The 5,000-nt window shown below is 37.1% G+C and overlaps 1 protein-coding gene and 1 pseudogene across 2 annotated transcripts in view; one reads left to right on the top strand and one right to left on the bottom strand.

Moving 5' to 3' along the window:
• LOC138866256 (uncharacterized) overlaps nucleotides 1–2,260 on the top strand; it is a 2,553-nt pseudogene extending 293 nt beyond the window's left edge.
• Nucleotides 1–5,000, bottom strand: part of LOC113811279 (piggyBac transposable element-derived protein 4) — a 24,264-nt gene that overhangs the window by 5,885 nt on the left and 13,379 nt on the right. The gene's annotated exons all lie outside the window — the stretch shown is intronic.

The raw sequence follows: 5,000 nt of genomic DNA, 5'->3' as shown, positions 1-5,000 counted from the left end.
CTGAAATCAGCCACGAATTCAAGTGTGAAGGTAAGCAGATTATTATCATTATTAACATCATTATCATTATTATTATTATCATCATTATCATTATTATTTGTATCATTGTTATTTATTTTATCATTAGTAGTAGTAGTAGTATTTAATTTTTTTTATCATTATTATTATTATTATTACTGTGTGTGTGTGTGTGTGAATGTAGTCTGCTGTATGAGATTTAATAGTTGCAGCTTAGTAAAGAAAGATATTTCGTCGAAATTAGTGTAGCAAGTTACAGGTCAGTGAAACGAATATTTAAAGCTTATGTATCATTTTATCTCTCGTTTTTTACTGTATACAATACGAGTAATTAGATTAGTTTAGTAGAAACACAGCTAGTGAAACTCAGAGATAAACATGGTTTACTATTTTGTTTGGTCCTTGTAAATTAAAGGATACTTCAATAAAAAAGATTTAAAGATTTCTCTAACATTCACAGCTTCGTTTCACACTCTTCCCCGACAATACGTATGATCATTTTGCAGAAGAGATGAACCGGCAGTCTCAGTTAGGTGATGTTCAACGCCCTCTTTATCTATGATTGTGTTATGCAGAACACACATGCATTTTACAATGTGATCAACCAAAGCAACTTGGATTTCTACACACTTTGACAGTAAACGCCATTTGCTAAATAAAATGCCAAAAGCGCACTTAACTGTCTTCCTATACCTGGATAAACGTTGGTTGAAGGTGGTATCTTCAATAGTCAAATAACGTCCACCATACGGTTTTAGTAGGAAAGATAACAGAGGATAGGCTTCACCCACACAAACACAAACGGAGCTTTGACATTTATATTTGGTAGGTAAGAAGGTTCAGGAATTTCTAGTTTTCTCTTTGTCAAGACCCTGTACTGCTCTGAGGTCTGGAGCGTACCACCATCACTTTGCTTTCCAAAGCCTCCTACGTCAACAGCAATGAACTTAGTGTAGTGTTCATCTGCAACAGCTTTAAGGTCAATAGAACAACTTTTTTTGAAGTTAAAGTACATTGATCCTGAATTTTGGGGACTAAACATGGACATGTTTTCCATCAATTGAGCCTAAACAGTTTGGAAAATTCCAGATGCTGTAGAAACCTTCAGCGATCAATTTGAAAGACTCCTTTCTTGGTACTAGCATGTGCTCCTCATACAGTTCTTCCCACAGTGCGATAACAGCCTCTGCAACAATCTTTCCCACTGTTGTCAATCCGACCCTAAACGAAAATGCAAGGGCACGGAACGATGGACCTGTGGCAAGATATCTGCAAATATAATAAGCAGTGACAATACCCGATGATGCATGTGATAATATAATCACTGTTGTTAGCCTTGGTGCGGTTTGAAAGTGTTCGCATGCATGTGTGTGCGCTTTGCATATAGAGTACAGTCTTGAAGGATGTCTGTCCAGGATATGTATGCACAGTATGCATATTTGCATAATACGTATCATTATCAAGCCTTTTTTTTCCACTTCCCAAATCTTTTGTCCTTTCAGAGACTGGTTAAAAAAGAAGGAAATATCTTAGAGACCATTTGCCGTCGAGCTTGGGAAAAAAATCCACCAGCTCGATCAGGTGATGCCACATCAAAGTGGCAGTATTTCAAGTTACTGCATTTCCCGAAAGACGTCGTGAAGGCAAGAGATTTAACTGGGAATTTATTCGGTGAACTAACCAGTGATACTGTTGTAGCCTCATTACCAGAATCACAAGTAGAATACCAAATAGATACCATGGAGCCCCCTTGGCTATGGAGGAAAGTGCGTGAGCCTCTTCATCCCACACTAAAGACACACCTGACAGCGAAAATGAAGTTATGGAAAAGCAATGGCTCACTTCACCTGCCACCCGTCCGAAGAAAAAGGGAGCTAGCAAATGCTTTAAAACAGATGACTACAACCAGAGCATCTTGGATATTGAACAACAAAAAAGTCAGTACTTAAAAAAAATAAATAAATAAACTAAATCACGAGACAAAGATAACGACGATCTGATGTTCTTCAAAAGTTAGTTACCTCATGTCAAAATAATTCCTGTTTTGCAGAAGCTGACATTTAGAAGCCACCTACAAGAACTTGTACAACAATTTGCATATCCAGTGCCTGCTAAATCACCCCTTCCAGATACTCATGGTTCCTCTTCCGCAGCTTCTGCTTATACTCCACAGGGGTCTCCTTACTCTTATTGCCACTCTCCTATAAGCTTAGCCACAGATATGACTTCACAACCTATGTAGTACAATAACAGTCTTCCTATTATATATACGTCTGTACTTGGAGAAATGCTGATTTCCTGTAGTTGCTTTGTTATTAAGATTAATGTCTATATCTTTACTTTGTTATATTTATCAGTCCTATACAATATAGAGGTGATTTGTTCCCTACACAATCTGTGATAATAATTATCGTTTTATTAATAAAGTTCTGGTTCTGTCCATGTCGCTCACCTAGCGGGTCGGAACTGGTTACCTGCGTCCTTAGTGAACACCTTATCGTGCTAGTCTCCGGCGCCGACATGCGCTGGAAACCGACGCGCCGGTAATCTGCTTTCTGTGCACGCACCCTAAGAATAAGACAGGTGAAGGGGTTAGGGAAGATAAGGAAAAGGGAAAGAAAGATGAGACCGTTTGCATGAGTGGAGCCGAAGCCGAAGGTTGAGGCCCAAAGTAGGGGAGATGCCTGACACTGGGCATCAGTCTCCATTTCCTAAGCCTTCTACGACGAGCAAGGGATTGGGGGGTAAGTGACTTGCATTATATTTCCTTCATTGTTATTAACATCATTTTTATGCCCATCTTCCTACACACAAGAGAATAACATTAAATGCTTATCAATAGAGGTGAATAACTATAATTTTCCAATTACCTGTTTCGTGTAGGGAAATCGAGTAGTAGGGTTAAAGGAAATTTGCAGAAATAAAACATACTTAACAAATATAAATTTATTTTATATATACAAAAGTGTTTTTATTATAAATCAAACAAGTAATGGCAAACAGCATGCTTAAAATTTGTATAATGTACATTAGTATATGACAATAAGAGTTATTCTGTATTTGAAAACATAGTTTCACTTCTGGACAGTCTTTAGTACTGCATCTATCATTTCAGTCTTCAGCTAAAACGTTTCTTCCTGATTCCCTCACATCCCTAGATAGATGCCTGTATGGTGTCATCTTATCCCCCAGTTTAGTTTTAATTCATCCTGCTTTAGAAAAGAGCATCTCTGCATCGGCTTTCGATACCCCATGGGCAAGAACATCAATAATAAAAAATGGCATAGCTAATTCTAGAGATTGGAACATCTTTCCCGCGCATCAGTTTCAAAATGACTTTTGGAAAGCTCTTCAATGTGGTTGACGTTTTTGAGTCTTGGTGGAATGTCAGTGTCGAGTAAATGTCTCCTTTCCCTATCAAGTTGATTCACAATTATCTACTTCCTTGTTCTAATCTTCTATTTGACCTATGAGCTTGGCTGTTTTACTTTTGTGTATCTTTATCGAAATATTTACATTAGCATGCTTTTTATGTGCATGCATCAGCTGTCTTGTAAATAATCAGAATCAACTATTTAACAGATCTTTCATTACATTTTCGCAAAAGAGTTTACCATTATCTTGGTGACTGAATTTGCCTTTGTTTTTTGTTTTTAAGTGCCATGCTTTGTATAATTTTGGAATCTGGCACAGCTTCTTTCAGTATATTTTTAAAATGCTCAAAATTTCTTAGTGGTATCTTATGCTCTTCGAAGTATGAAAAAAATTTGATTTCTGCCCTCGTCGTCAAGTCAAATTTACAAACTGCCGAGGAATTTGTACTCGAGGATGTTAGAGAAGCATAAAATGGAACCATGTTAGTGCAGTGAATACGGGATTTTTTGTGCCTCTTGATGGCGGAGATCTCGGCGCTGATTTGATACTTACAGGCTTCGCAAAACGCTTTCTGGTGATTGCCGTCCACCTTCTTCAACCAACCCTTGAAGTTGATGTCTTCCAGCCAGGCATCTCTGAAGGCGCGTCTAGGAGGTATCTACGGAAGAACCATTTTTTTCTTCTTCAGTACATCAATGTACTTATATCCAAAAGTGGATAACATTGTTCTTATATTCCATAGGGAAAGGATGCAGGATTGAGCATCATTCAATAAGAAAATGGAGAAACTTTACGTGGTATTTGAATATCTTATGATACCAGAACGTTGCGTTGCGGTACATGTGTAAAAATTATTTTACAATTTAATTTTATATCTACTCCTACAACAACCGTCTTTTAATTACCTTAATCTATTCTCCAAATGATCACAAATTGTACGAGGATTTTTTTTTAAATACGAAATTCGGTATTTTCCACAACATAATCTGCTGGTGCGGTCCTTCTCTCCGCACTGAAAGGCGGATGAGGTCTTCCGTAGACTTAAATTACCGCCTAACAAGCTATTTCCGGATTTTCTTAGGCTTGTTTCCTCCCACCCTGCTAATCTTTGGTCTAAACCTCGATAACAGGCACGAGTTCGCAAGATTTGTGTACACGTTTCAGGGACGCACACGTCTCACTTGATTTCACGGCCAAAAGTCTACGGGATATTCACATATTGTTTGAACATCTACATTTTGTTTCTACCATAGATTTTATCAACAGCATGATTTGGGATTCTCTATAGTGCATACTCACATTCAATGAAGGAAAAGAAAAACAAAGAACGATCAGTCCGTAATATGAATAAATTCATATAATTACTATTTATATCTATTGGCCCTTTGAATTTCAATATAAGGAATTACATAATAACCTATATATAACACGAACTTATAGCTCTTACATTAGCAGTTAATGTATTCAAAATTACACACAAATGATAACATAAAAAATTACAATAACTTTGACATATACAACAGCATACTGTCACACATATTACCATAACTTTATACATCATCATCACTTTCACTATTACTGTCACATATATCTGGCTCTCGTAGGAG

The sequence above is a fragment of the Penaeus vannamei genome, chromosome 24 (assembly GCF_042767895.1).
Source record: "Penaeus vannamei isolate JL-2024 chromosome 24, ASM4276789v1, whole genome shotgun sequence".
Taxonomy (NCBI): Eukaryota; Metazoa; Arthropoda; class Malacostraca; order Decapoda; family Penaeidae; genus Penaeus; species Penaeus vannamei.
This window is presented reverse-complemented; position numbering and strand designations above follow the sequence as displayed.